Source organism: Peromyscus eremicus, chromosome 1 (assembly GCF_949786415.1).
Source record: "Peromyscus eremicus chromosome 1, PerEre_H2_v1, whole genome shotgun sequence".
Taxonomy (NCBI): domain Eukaryota; kingdom Metazoa; phylum Chordata; class Mammalia; order Rodentia; family Cricetidae; genus Peromyscus; species Peromyscus eremicus.
In genome coordinates, this window is record NC_081416.1 from 139,292,608 (window position 1) to 139,306,141 (window position 13,534).

The window sequence follows — 13,534 nt, forward strand, 5'->3', positions numbered from 1 at the left end:
GTTGCTTGGTGTTGGTGACCTGCAGGAGAAGGCCTGGGGCCCAAGGTAAGCCTCCCATGCATTGTCCCAGGTGCTCAGGATCCTGGGGTCTTGGTGGTGCTGCGAGGACTTACCATCCCTGCATCCCGGGCCTGTCAGCACCTGTAGCAGACTCAGGGCCTCAAGTTGCTTCCCATTTCCATGCAGGGCCCCGTTGCAACCTGCCAAAGGACGGGGCATGTCTTGGTATTTCTTGCACTCACCAACACCCACCCTGTCCTGAGTGCCCTGAAAATCCCTGTGCAAGGGCACTCCAGCGTGCTTGGATCGATGATGATTTCCAGTCAAACATTCCTTGGAAAAGCTGAACAAAATGAGTGAAAACTCAGTACCGCCGCTCTCATCGAAACTGAGGTCCTGCACCTTGGCTCACCCAAGTCCTCTGGGAGTCAGACACAGGCCTGAGAACCGCTGCGCTGCTCCTGCCCCCCTCCAGCAGTAGCCAGACTCTCTTCCCATGGGCTTGATCTCTGCCCCACTCTGCTCGCCATCACGGGCATGGGGAAAAGAGAATACTTGGGGTTTGCTGGCAAGCAAGCGGCCATCCCCACTCTCCCAAGCCAGACTGACAGCTAGACATGGGACCTTGGACCTTGAGCTCTCTTGTAGGCACTCTAGAAATATACTAGCTTCGGACACCCATAAGAAACAGGCGTGCTGACCTGTGTAGAAATCTGCACACTGGAGGCCTGTGGTGGAGTAGGTTGACCAGGGGACACTAAGGTCAGACTGCTGGCCTCCTGGTGGAGGAGACAGGTGTGAGAGTGCTTTTCTCTCACCCATGGTAGTGGAGGGCCCGTCTTGGCTCAAGCCAATCTCAAAGCTAGGAAAGACACCTGTTTTGTTGAGTGGTCTTCACCAGGGTGTGATTCTTCCAGGAAGGCCTGTTTGGAGGCCGGCTAGGGATCCCATGTAGGAATTGTACCCTGGGCCCCAGGCTGTACATCAAGACTGGCTTGAGAGCTCTGCTCATGGGCAGTGGAGGGTGCCAAAGCGACTTTGGCTTGCAAGGGTGCGTTTCTGGTCATTGGAAGCCATGTGTGTTGCAACTTGTCTTGGGACGTGCCAGGATCTCTTGCTTGCCCTTGGCGTCCCTCAGAAGTTAGCTTGTGTTGATGCAGTGTTCAACTTGGCTTGCAGTCAAAATTTCCAGTACCCTTGACCATGGGCTTTCCCATGAAGACAGACTGACAGAGAGTGGCATCAATCCAGAGACAGAAGCAGAGACAGAGACAGAGACAGAGAGAGAAACCAGGAGTAAGAGAAAGAGACATGGGCAAAGAAAGAGAGTGAGAGAGGAGGTCTGGTGGACCCAGAAGGCCTGCCATGTCCTGTGGTGAAGGTCTCAGAGGAGACTTTAAGCAGTTGAGCTCAGTCCCTCAGCATTCCTAGCGGGAGAAGGATGCAGATTTCGGGTAGCTTTGCCCACCTGGTTGTCAGAGATGTTGAGATGGGAGGAGGGAGGCTTGGTTTGGCTAGTGAGCATGGCCAGAGCTGCGTCCTAAGACTTGAGCTTGAGCCAGCAAGGTGAGCTTGCCCTGGTTTGTGAACCCCGTGCACAGTGTTAGAGGGTTGAGGTCCTCAGAGCTGGCCATGGTTTTTGTTTTGGTTTTTTTTTTTTTTTTTTTTTTTCTCGGGAGGAGTCTGCTTGCTTGCCTGCAGTGCAGTTCCTTGATGTGTTGGCCGGGCCGAACCTGGTGGTTTGATTGCAGAGAGGGGCCAAGGTGATGTGAAAGGGCACGGAGGGAGGGAGCCAGGGCAAGGACAGGCTCTGAGACCCTGGTGAAAACCTGTCACCGCTGTGGCAAGCCATGCTGGAGGGTGAGGGCAGGGCAGGAGTGGTGAGAGAGCAGATGTGATCTGATGTTCCCATTGAGACGAGCCAGGCCCAGCCATCCATCTCAGAGCCAGTTGCCCGCTTCCCACTGTAATGTTGGCATGTGCTTTGATGTCTTCACAGTGTGGCATTGCGTGGCCTGCACGGCCATAGTGCGGAGAGAATGGCCCAGCATCCTTTGCCCAGGGCTGATGGCACCTGAGTGGGCCTCGAGGGAAGTTGCTTGGTGTTGGTGACCTGCAGGAGAAGGCCTGGGGCCCAAGGTAAGCCTCCCATGCATTGTCCCAGGTGCTCAGGATCCTGGGGTCTTGGTGGTGCTGCGAGGACTTACCATCCCTGCATCCCGGGCCTGTCAGCACCTGTAGCAGACTCAGGGCCTCAAGTTGCTTCCCATTTCCATGCAGGGACCCGTTGCAACCTGCCAAAGGACGGGGCATGTCTTGGTATTTCTTGCACTCCCCAACACCCACCCTGTCCTGAGTGCCCTGAAAATCCCTGTGCAAGGGCACTCCAGCGTGCTTGGATCGATGATGATTTCCAGTCAAACATTCCTTGGAAAAGCTGAACAAAATGAGTGAAAACTCAGTACCGCCGCTCTCATCGAAACTGAGGTCCTGCACCTTGGCTCACCCAAGTCCTCTGGGAGTCAGACACAGGCCTGAGAACCGCTGCGCTGCTCCTGCCCCCCTCCAGCAGTAGCCAGACTCTCTTCCCATGGGCTTGATCTCTGCCCCACTCTGCTCGCCATCACGGGCATGGGGAAAAGAGAATACTTGGGGTTTGCTGGCAAGCAAGCGGCCATCCCCACTCTCCCAAGCCAGACTGACAGCTAGACATGGGACCTTGGACCTTGGGCTCTCTTGTAGGCACTCTAGAAATATGCTAGCTTCGGACACCCACAAGAAACAGGCGTGCTGACCTGTGTAGAAATCTGCACACTGGAGGCCTGTGGTGGAGTAGGTTGACCAGGGGATACTAAGGTCAGACTGCTGGCCTCCTGGTGGAGGAGACAGGTGTGAGAGTGCTTTTCTCTCACCCATGGTAGTGGAGGGCCCGTCTTGGCTCAAGCCAATCTCAAAGCTAGGAAAGACACCTGTTTTGTTGAGTGGTCTTCACCAGGGTGTGATTCTTCCAGGAAGGCCTGTTTGGAGGCCGGCTAGGGATCCCATGTAGGAATTGTACCCTGGGCCCCAGGCTGTACATCAAGACTGGCTTGAGAGCTCTGCTCATGGGCAGTGGAGGGTGCCAAAGCGACTTTGGCTTGCAAGGGTGCGTTTCTGGTCATTGGAAGCCATGTGTGTTGCAACTTGTCTTGGGACGTGCCAGGCTCTCTGGCTTGCCCTTGGCGTCCCACAGAAGTTAGCTTGTGTTGATGCAGTGTTCAACTTGGCTTGCAGTCAAAATTTCAAGTACCCTTGACCATGGGCTTTCCCATGAAGACAGACTGACAGAGAGTGGCATCAATCCAGAGACAGAAGCAGAGACAGAGACAGAGACAGAGAGAGAAACCAGGAGTAAGAGAAAGAGACATGGGCAAAGAAAGAGAGTGAGAGAGGAGGTCTGGTGGACCCAGAAGGCCTGCCATGTCCTGTGGTGAAGGTCTCAGAGGAGACTTTAAGCAGTTGAGCTCAGTCCCTCAGCATTCCTAGCGGGAGAAGGATGCAGATTTCGGGTACCTTTGCCCACCTGGTTGTCAGAGATGTTGAGATGGGAGGAGGGAGGCTTGGTTTGGCTAGTGAGCATGGCCAGAGCTGCGTCCTAAGACTTGAGCTTGAGCCAGCAAGGTGAGCTTGCCCTGGTTTGTGAACCCCGTGCACAGTGTTAGAGGGTTGAGGTCCTCAGAGCTGGCCATGGTTTTTGTTTTGGTTTTTTTTTTTTTTTTTTTTTTTCTCGGGAGGAGTCTGCTTGCTTGCCTGCAGTGCAGTTCCTTGATGTGTTGGCCGGGCCGAACCTGGTGGTTTGATTGCAGAGAGGGGCCAAGGTGATGTGAAAGGGCACGGAGGGAGGGAGCCAGAGCAAGGACAGGCTCTGAGACCCTGGTGAAAACCTGTCACCGCTGTGGCAAGCCATGCTGGAGGGTGAGGGCAGGGCAGGAGTGGTGAGAGAGCAGATGTGATCTGATGTTCCCATTGAGACGAGCTAGGCCCAGCCATCCATCCCAGAGCCAGTTGCCCGCTTCCCACTGTAATGTTGGCATGTGCTTTGATGTCTTCACAGTGTGGCATTGCATGGCCTGCACGGCTATAGTGCGGAGAGAATGGCCCAGCATCCTTTGCCCAGGGCTGATGGCACCTGAGTGGGCCTCGAGGGAAGTTGCTTGGTGTTGGTGACCTGCAGGAGAAGGCCTGGGGCCCAAGGTAAGCCTCCCATGCATTGTCCCAGGTGCTCAGGATCCTGGGGTCTTGGTGGTGCTGCGAGGACTTACCATCCCTGCCTCCCGGGCCTGTCAGTACCTGTAGCAGACTTAGGGCCTCAAGTTGCTTCCCATTTCCATGCAGGGACCCGTTGCAACCTGCCAAAGGACGGGGCATGTCTTGGTATTTCTCGCACTCCCCAACACCCACCCTGTCCTGAGTGCCCTGAAAATCCCTGTGCAAGGGCACTCCAGCGTGCTTGGATCGATGATGATTTCCAGTCAAACATTCCTTGGAAAAGCTGAACAAAATGAGTGAAAACTCAGTACCGCCGCTCTCATCGAAACTGAGGTCCTGCACCTTGGCTCACCCAAGTCCTCTGGGAGTCAGACACAGGCCTGAGAACTGCTGTGCTGCTCCTGCCCCCCTCCAGCAGTAGCCAGACTCTCTTCCCATGGGCTTGATCTCTGCCCCACTCTGCTCGCCATCACGGGCATGGGGAAAAGAGAATACTTGGGGTTTGCTGGCAAGCAAGCGGCCATCCCCACTCTCCCAAGCCAGACTGACAGCTAGACATGGGACCTTGGACCTTGGGCTCTCTTGTAGGCACTCTAGAAATATGCTAGCTTCGGACACCCATAAGAAACAGGCGTGCTGACCTGTGTAGAAATCTGCACACTGGAGGCCTGTGGTGGAGTAGGTTGACCAGGGGACACTAAGGTCAGACTGCTGGCCTCCTGGTGGAGGAGACAGGTGTGAGAGTGCTTTTCTCTCACCCATGGTAGTGGAGGGCCCGTCTTGGCTCAAGCCAATCTCAAAGCTAGGAAAGACACCTGTTTTGTTGAGTGGTCTTCACCAGGGTGTGATTCTTCCAGGAAGGCCTGTTTGGAGGCCGGCTAGGGATCCCATGTAGGAATTGTACCCTGGGCCCCAGGCTGTAGATCAAGACTGGCTTGAGAGCTCTGCTCATGGGCAGTGGAGGGTGCCAAAGCGACTTTGGCTTGCAAGGGTGCGTTTCTGGTCATTGGAAGCCATGTGTGTTGCAACTTGTCTTGGGACGTGCCAGGCTCTCTGGCTTGCCCTTGGCGTCCCACAGAAGTTAGCTTGTGTTGATGCAGTGTTCAACTTGGCTTGCAGTCAAAATTTCCAGTACCCTTGAACATGGGCTTTCCCATGAAGACAGACTGACAGAGAGTGGCATCAATCCAGAGACAGAAGCAGAGACAGAGACAGAGACAGAGACAGAGAGAGAAACCAGGAGTAAGAGAAAGAGACATGGGCAAAGAAAGAGAGTGAGAGAGGAGGTCTGGTGGACCCAGAAGGCCTGCCATGTCCTGTGGTGAAGGCCTCAGAGGAGACTTTAAGCAGTTTGAGCTCGGTCCCTCAGCATTCCTAGCAGGAGAAGGATGCAGATTTCGGGTAGCTTTGCCCACCTGGTTGTCAGAGATGTTGAGATGGGAGGAGGGAGGCTTGGTTTGGCTAGTGAGCATGGCCAGAGCTGTGTCCTAAGACTTGAGCTTGAGCCAGCAAGGTGAGCTTGCCCTGGTTTGTGAACCCCGTACACAGCGTTAGAGGGTTGAGGTCCTCAGAGGTGGCCATGGTTTTTGTTTTGGTTTTTGTTTTTTTGTTTTTTTTTTTTTTCGGGAGGAGTCTGCTTGCTTGCCTGCAGTGCAGTTCCTTGATGTGTTGGCCGGGCCGAACCTGGTGGTTTGATTGCAGAGAGGGGCGAAGGTGATGTGAAAGGGCACGGAGGGAGGGAGCCAGGGCAAGGACAGGCTCTGAGACCCTGGTGAAAATCTGTCACCGCTGTGGCAAGCCATGCTGGAGGGTGAGGGCAGGGCAAGAGTGGTGAGAGAGCAGATGTGATCTGATGTTCCCATTGAGACGAGCCAGGCCCAGCCATCCATCTCAGAGCCAGTTGCCCGCTTCCCACTGTAATGTTGGCATGTGCTTTGATGTCTTCACAGTGTGGCATTGCGTGGCCTGCACGGCCATAGTGCGGAGAGAATGGCCCAGCATCCTTTGCCCAGGGCTGATGGCACCTGAGTGGGCCTCGAGGGAAGTTGCTTGGTGTTGGTGACCTGCAGGAGAAGGCCTGGGGCCCAAGGTAAGCCTCCCATGCATTGTCCCAGGTGCTCAGGATCCTGGGGTCTTGGTGGTGCTGCGAGGACTTACCATCCCTGCATCCTGGGCCTGTCAGCACCTGTAGCAGACTCAGGGCCTCAAGTTGCTTCCCATTTCCATGCAGGGACCCGTTGCAACCTGCCAAAGGACGGGGCATGTCTTGGTATTTCTCGCACTCCCCAACACCCACCCTGTCCTGAATGCCCTGAAAATCCCTGTGCAAGGGCACTCCAGCGTGCTTGGATCGATGATGATTTCCAGTCAAACATTCCTTGGAAAAGCTGAACAAAATGAGTGAAAACTCAGTACCGCCGCTCTCATCGAAACTGAGGTCCTGCACCTTGGCTCACCCAAGTCCTCTGGGAGTCAGACACAGGCCTGAGAACCGCTGCGCTGCTCCTGCCCCCCTCCAGCAGTAGCCAGACTCTCTTCCCATGGGCTTGATCTCTGCCCCACTCTGCTCGCCATCACGGGCATGGGGAATAGAGAATACTTGGGGTTTGCTGGCAAGCAAGCGGCCATCCCCACTCTCCCAAGCCAGACTGACAGCTAGACATGGGACCTTGGACCTTGGGCTCTCTTGTAGGCACTCTAGAAATATGCTAGCTTCGGACACCCACAAGAAACAGGCGTGCTGACCTGGGTAGAAATCTACACAATGGAGGCCTGTGGTGGAGTAGGTTGACCAGGGGACACTAAGCTCAGACTGCTGGCCACCTAGTGGAGGAGACAGGTGTGAGAGTGCTTTTCTCTCACCCATGGTAGTGGAGGGCCCGTCTTGGCTCAAGCCAATCTCAAAGCTAGGAAAGACACCTGTTTTGTTGAGTGGTCTTCACCAGGGTGTGATTCTTCCAGGAAGGCCTGTTTGGAGGCCGGCTATGGATCCCATGTAGGAATTGTACCCTGGGCCCCAGGCTGTAGATCAAGACTGGCTTGAGAGCTCTGCTCATGGGCAGTGGAGGGTGCCAAAGCGACTTTGGCTTGCAAGGGTGCGTTTCTGGTCATTGGAAGCCATGTGTGTTGCAACTTGTCTTGGGACGTGCCAGGCTCTCTGGCTTGCCCTTGGCGTCCCACAGAAGTTAGCTTGTGTTGATGCAGTGTTCAACTTGGCTTGCAGTCAAAATTTCCACTACCCTTGAACATGGGCTTTCCCATGAAGACAGACTGACAGAGAGTGGCATCAATCCAGAGACAGAAGCAGAGACAAAGACAGAGACAGAGAGAGAAACCAGGAGTAAGAGAAAGAGACATGGGCAAAGAAAGAGAGTGAGAGAGGAGGTCTGGTGGACCCAGAAGGCCTGCCATGTCCTGTGGTGAAGGCCTCAGAGGAGACTTTAAGCAGTTTGAGCTCGGTCCCTCAGCATTCCTAGCAGGAGAAGGATGCAGATTTCGGGTAGCTTTGCCCACCTGGTTGTCAGAGATGTTGAGAAGGGAGGAGGGAGGCTTGGATTGGCTAGTGAGCATGGCCAGAGCTGCGTCCTAAGATTTGAGCTTGAGCCAGCAAGGTGAGCTTGCCCTGGTTTGTGAACCCCGTGCACAGTGTTAGAGGGTTGAGGTCCTCAGAGCTGGCCATGGTTTTTGTTTTTGTTTTTTTTGTTTTTGTTTTTTTTTTTTCTCGGGAGGAGTCTGCTTGCTTGCCTGCAGTGCAGTTCCTTGATGTGTTGGCCGGGCCGAACCTGGTTGTTTGATTGCAGAGAGGGGCCAAGGTGATGTGAAAGGGCACAAAAAGAGGGAGCCAGGGCAAGGACAGGCTCTGAGACCCTGGTGAAAAGCTGTCAACGCTGTGGCAAGCCATGCTTGAGGGTGAGGGCAGGGCAGGAGTGGTGAGAGAGCAGATGTGATCTGATGTTCCCATTTAGACGAGCCAGGCCCAGCCATCCATCCCAGAGCCAGTTGCCTGCTTCCCACTGTAATGTTGGCATGTGCTTTGATGTCTTCACAGTGTGGCATTGCGTGGCCTGCACGGCCATAGTGCGAAGAGAATGGCCCAGCATCCTTTGCCCAGGGCTGATGGCACCTGAGTGGGCCTCGAGGGAAGTTGCTTGGTGTTGGTGACCTGCAGGAGAAGGCCTGGGGCCCAAGGTAAGCCTCCCATGCATTGTCCCAGGTGCTCAGGATCCTGGGGTCTTGGTGGTGCTGCGAGGACTTACCATCCCTGCATCCCGGGCCTGTCAGCACCTGTAGCAGACTCAGGGCCTCAAGTTGCTTCCCATTTCCATGCAGGGACCCGTTGCAACCTGCCAAAGGACGGGGCATGTCTTGGTATTTCTCGCACTCCCCAACACCCACCCTGTCCTGAATGCCCTGAAAATCCCTGTGCAAGGGCACTCCAGCGTGCTTGGATCGATGATGATTTCCAGTCAAACATTCCTTGGAAAAGCTGAACAAAATGAGTGAAAACTCAGTACCGCCGCTCTCATCGAAACTGAGGTCCTGCACCTTGGCTCACCCAAGTCCTCTGGGAGTCAGACACAGGCCTGAGAACCGCTGCGCTGCTCCTGCCCCCCTCCAGCAGTAGCCAGACTCTCTTCCCATGGGCTTGATCTCTGCCCCACTCTGCTCGCCATCACGGGCATGGGGAATAGAGAATACTTGGGGTTTGCTGGCAAGCAAGCGGCCATCCCCACTCTCCCAAGCCAGACTGACAGCTAGACATGGGACCTTGGACCTTGGGCTCTCTTGTAGGCACTCTAGAAATATGCTAGCTTCGCACACTCACAAGAAACAGGCGTGCTGACCTGGGTAGAAATCTGCACACTGGAGGCCTGTGGTGGAGTAGGTTGACCAGGGGACACTAAGGTCAGACTGCTGGCCTCCTGGTGGAGGAGACAGGTGTGAGAGTGCTTTTCTCTCACCCATGGTAGTGGAGGGCCCGTCTTGGCTCAAGCCAATCTCAAAGCTAGGAAAGACACCTGTTTTGTTGAGTGGTCTTCACCAGGGTGTGATTCTTCCAGGAAGGCCTGTTTGGAGGCCGGCTAGGGATCCCATGTAGGAATTGTACCCTGGGCCCCAGGCTGTAGATCAAGACTGGCTTGAGAGCTCTGCTCATGGGCAGTGGAGGGTGCCAAAGCGACTTTGGCTTGCAAGGGTGCGTTTCTGGTCATTGGAAGCCATGTGTGTTGCAACTTGTCTTGGGACGTGCCAGGCTCTCTGGCTTGCCCTTGGCATCCCACAGAAGTTAGCTTGTGTTGATGCAGTGTTCAACTTGGCTTGCAGTCAAAATTTCCACTACCCTTGAACATGGGCTTTCCCATGAAGACAGACTGACAGAGAGTGGCATCAATCCAGAGACAGAAGCAGAGACAAAGACAGAGACAGAGAGAGAAACCAGGAGTAAGAGAAAGAGACATGGGCAAAGAAAGAGAGTGAGAGAGGAGGTCTGGTGGACCCAGAAGGCCTGCCATGTCCTGTGGTGAAGGCCTCAGAGGAGACTATAAGCAGTTTGAGCTCGGTCCCGCAGCATTCCTAGCAGGAGAAGGATGCAGATTTCGGGTAGCTTTGCCCACCTGGTTGTCAGAGATGTTGAGATGGGAGGAGGGAAGCTTGGTTTGGCTAGTGAGCATGGCCAGAGCTGCGTCCTAAGACTTGAGCTTGAGCCAGCAAGGTGAGCTTGCCCTGGTTTGTGAACCCCGTGCACAGTGTTAGAGGGTTGAGGTCCTCAGAGCTGGCCATGGTTTTTGTTTTGGTTTTTTTTTTTTTTTTGGTTTTTTTTTTCTCGGGAAGAGTCTGCTTGCTTGCCTGCAGTGCAGTTCCTTGATGTGTTGGCCGGGCGGAACCTGGTGTTTTGATTGCAGAGAGGGGCCAAGGTGATGTGAAAGGGCACGGAGGGAGGGAGCCAGGGCAAGGACAGGCTCTGAGACCCTGGTGAAAACCTGTCACCACTATGGCAAGCCATGCTGGAGGGTGAGGGCAGGGCAGGAGTGGTGAGAGAGCAGATGTGATCTGATGTTCCCATTGAGACGAGCCAGGCCCAGCCATCCATCCCAGAGCCAGTTGCTCGCTTCCCACTGTAATGTTGGCATGTGCTTTGATGTCTTCACAGTGTGACATTGCGTGGCCTGCACGGCCATAGTGCAGAGAGAATGGCCCAGCATCCTTTGCACAGGGCTGATGGCACCTGAGTGGGCCTCGAGGGAAGTTGCTTGGTGTTGGTGACCTGCAGGAGAAGGCCTGGGGCCCAAGGTAAGCCTCCCATGCATTGTCCCAGGTGCTCAGGATCCTGGGGTCTTGGTGGTGCTGCGAGGACTTACCATCCCTGCATCCCGCGCCTGTCAGCACCTGTAGCAGACTTAGGGCCTCAAGTTGCTTCCCATTTCCATGCAGGGAACCGTTGCAACCTGCCAAAGGACGGGGCATGTCTTGGTATTTCTCGCACTCCCCAACACCCACCCTGTCCTGAGTGCCCTGAAAATCCCTGTGCAAGGGCACTCCAGCGTGCTTGGATCGATGATGATTTCCAGTCAAACATTCCTTGGAAAAGCTGAACAAAATGAGTGAAAACTCAGTACCGCCGCTCTCATCGAAACTGAGGTCCTGCACCTTGGCTCACCCAAGTCCTCTGGGAGTCAGACACAGGCCTGAGAACCGCTGCGCTGCTCCTGCCCCCTCCAGCAGTAGCCAGAGTCTCTTCCCATGGTCTTGATCTCTGCCCCACTCTGCTCGCCATCACGGGCATGGGGAAAAGAGAATACTTGGGGTTTGCTGGCAAGCAAGCAGCCATCCCCACTCTCCCAAGCCAGACTGACAGCTAGACATGGGACCTTGGACCTTGGGCTCTCTTGTAGGCACTCTAGAAATATGCTAGCTTCGGACACCCACAAGAAACAGGCGTGCTGACCTGGGTAGAAATCTACACAATGGAGGCCTGTGGTGGAGTAGGTTGACCAGGGGACACTAAGCTCAGACTGCTGGCCACCTAGTGGAGGAGACAGGTGTGAGAGTGCTTTTCTCTCACCCATGGTAGTGGAGGGCCCGTCTTGGCTCAAGCCAATCTCAAAGCTAGGAAAGACACCTGTTTTGTTGAGTGGTCTTCACCAGGGTGTGATTCTTCCAGGAAGGCCTGTTTGGAGGCCGGCTATGGATCCCATGTAGGAATTGTACCCTGGGCCCCAGGCTGTAGATCAAGACTGGCTTGAGAGCTCTGCTCATGGGCAGTGGAGGGTGCCAAAGCGACTTTGGCTTGCAAGGGTGCGTTTCTGGTCATTGGAAGCCATGTGTGTTGCAACTTGTCTTGGGACGTGCCAGGCTCTCTGGCTTGCCCTTGGCGTCCCACAGAAGTTAGCTTGTGTTGATGCAGTGTTCAACTTGGCTTGCAGTCAAAATTTCCACTACCCTTGAACATGGGCTTTCCCATGAAGACAGACTGACAGAGAGTGGCATCAATCCAGAGACAGAAGCAGAGACAAAGACAGAGACAGAGAGAGAAACCAGGAGTAAGAGAAAGAGACATGGGCAAAGAAAGAGAGTGAGAGAGGAGGTCTGGTGGACCCAGAAGGCCTGCCATGTCCTGTGGTGAAGGCCTCAGAGGAGACTTTAAGCAGTTTGAGCTCGGTCCCTCAGCATTCCTAGCAGGAGAAGGATGCAGATTTCGGGTAGCTTTGCCCACCTGGTTGTCAGAGATGTTGAGAAGGGAGGAGGGAGGCTTGGATTGGCTAGTGAGCATGGCCAGAGCTGCGTCCTAAGATTTGAGCTTGAGCCAGCAAGGTGAGCTTGCCCTGGTTTGTGAACCCCGTGCACAGTGTTAGAGGGTTGAGGTCCTCAGAGCTGGCCATGGTTTTTGTTTTTGTTTTTTTTGTTTTTGTTTTTTTTTTTTTCTCGGGAGGAGTCTGCTTGCTTGCCTGCAGTGCAGTTCCTTGATGTGTTGGCCGGGCCGAACCTGGTTGTTTGATTGCAGAGAGGGGCCAAGGTGATGTGAAAGGGCACAAAAAGAGGGAGCCAGGGCAAGGACAGGCTCTGAGACCCTGGTGAAAAGCTGTCAACGCTGTGGCAAGCCATGCTTGAGGGTGAGGGCAGGGCAGGAGTGGTGAGAGAGCAGATGTGATCTGATGTTCCCATTGAGACGAGCCAGGCCCAGCCATCCATCCCAGAGCCAGTTGCCTGCTTCCCACTGTAATGTTGGCATGTGCTTTGATGTCTTCACAGTGTGGCATTGCGTGGCCTGCACGGCCATAGTGCGGAGAGAATGGCCCAGCATCCTTTGCCCAGGGCTGATGGCACCTGAGTGGGCCTCGAGGGAAGTTGCTTGGTGTTGGTGACCTGCAGGAGAAGGCCTGGGGCCCAAGGTAAGCCTCCCATGCATTGTCCCAGGTGCTCAGGATCCTGGGGTCTTGGTGGTGCTGCGAGGACTTACCATCCCTGCATCCTGGGCCTGTCAGCACCTGTAGCAGACTCAGGGCCTCAAGTTGCTTCCCATTTCCATGCAGGGACCCGTTGCAACCTGCCAAAGGACGGGGCATGTCTTGGTATTTCTCGCACTCCCCAACACCCACCCTGTCCTGAATGCCCTGAAAATCCCTGTGCAAGGGCACTCCAGCGTGCTTGGATCGATGATGATTTCCAGTCAAACATTCCTTGGAAAAGCTGAACAAAATGAGTGAAAACTCAGTACCGCCGCTCTCATCGAAACTGAGGTCCTGCACCTTGGCTCACCCAAGTCCTCTGGGAGTCAGACACAGGCCTGAGAACCGCTGCGCTGCTCCTGCCCCCCTCCAGCAGTAGCCAGACTCTCTTCCCATGGGCTTGATCTCTGCCCCACTCTGCTCGCCATCACGGGCATGGGGAATAGAGAATACTTGGGGTTTGCTGGCAAGCAAGCGGCCATCCCCACTCTCCCAAGCCAGACTGACAGCTAGACATGGGACCTTGGACCTTGGGCTCTCTTGTAGGCACTCTAGAAATATGCTAGCTTCGGACACCCACAAGAAACAGGCGTGCTGACCTGGGTAGAAATCTACACAATGGAGGCCTGTGGTGGAGTAGGTTGACCAGGGGACACTAAGCTCAGACTGCTGGCCACCTAGTGGAGGAGACAGGTGTGAGAGTGCTTTTCTCTCACCCATGGTAGTGGAGGGCCCGTCTTGGCTCAAGCCAATCTCAAAGCTAGGAAAGACACCTGTTTTGTTGAGTGGTCTTCACCAGGGTGTGATTCTTCCAGGAAGGCCTGTTTGGAGGCCGGCTATGG

At 54.8% G+C, this 13,534-nt stretch overlaps 7 non-coding genes across 7 annotated transcripts; all 7 read left to right on the forward strand.

Moving 5' to 3' along the window:
- Positions 1-303: 303 nt before the first annotated feature.
- LOC131903080 (small nucleolar RNA SNORD116) lies at positions 304-397 on the forward strand. The gene has a single exon (XR_009377338.1). It is a non-coding gene; the product is annotated as a small nucleolar RNA SNORD116 (small nucleolar RNA).
- Positions 398-2,397: 2,000 nt separating this feature from the next.
- LOC131903081 (small nucleolar RNA SNORD116) lies at positions 2,398-2,491 on the forward strand. Its single transcript, XR_009377339.1, has one exon. It is a non-coding gene; the product is annotated as a small nucleolar RNA SNORD116 (small nucleolar RNA).
- A 2,000-nt stretch (positions 2,492-4,491) lies between these two features.
- LOC131903082 (small nucleolar RNA SNORD116) lies at positions 4,492-4,585 on the forward strand. Its single transcript, XR_009377340.1, has one exon. It is a non-coding gene; the product is annotated as a small nucleolar RNA SNORD116 (small nucleolar RNA).
- A 2,010-nt stretch (positions 4,586-6,595) lies between these two features.
- LOC131903084 (small nucleolar RNA SNORD116) lies at positions 6,596-6,689 on the forward strand. The gene has a single exon (XR_009377342.1). It is a non-coding gene; the product is annotated as a small nucleolar RNA SNORD116 (small nucleolar RNA).
- Positions 6,690-8,694: 2,005 nt separating this feature from the next.
- On the forward strand, positions 8,695-8,788 carry LOC131903085 (small nucleolar RNA SNORD116). The gene has a single exon (XR_009377343.1). It is a non-coding gene; the product is annotated as a small nucleolar RNA SNORD116 (small nucleolar RNA).
- Positions 8,789-10,794: 2,006 nt separating this feature from the next.
- Positions 10,795-10,888, forward strand: LOC131903086 (small nucleolar RNA SNORD116). Its single transcript, XR_009377344.1, has one exon. It is a non-coding gene; the product is annotated as a small nucleolar RNA SNORD116 (small nucleolar RNA).
- A 2,005-nt stretch (positions 10,889-12,893) lies between these two features.
- LOC131903087 (small nucleolar RNA SNORD116) lies at positions 12,894-12,987 on the forward strand. The gene has a single exon (XR_009377345.1). It is a non-coding gene; the product is annotated as a small nucleolar RNA SNORD116 (small nucleolar RNA).
- The last annotated feature ends 547 nt before the right edge of the window (positions 12,988-13,534 follow it).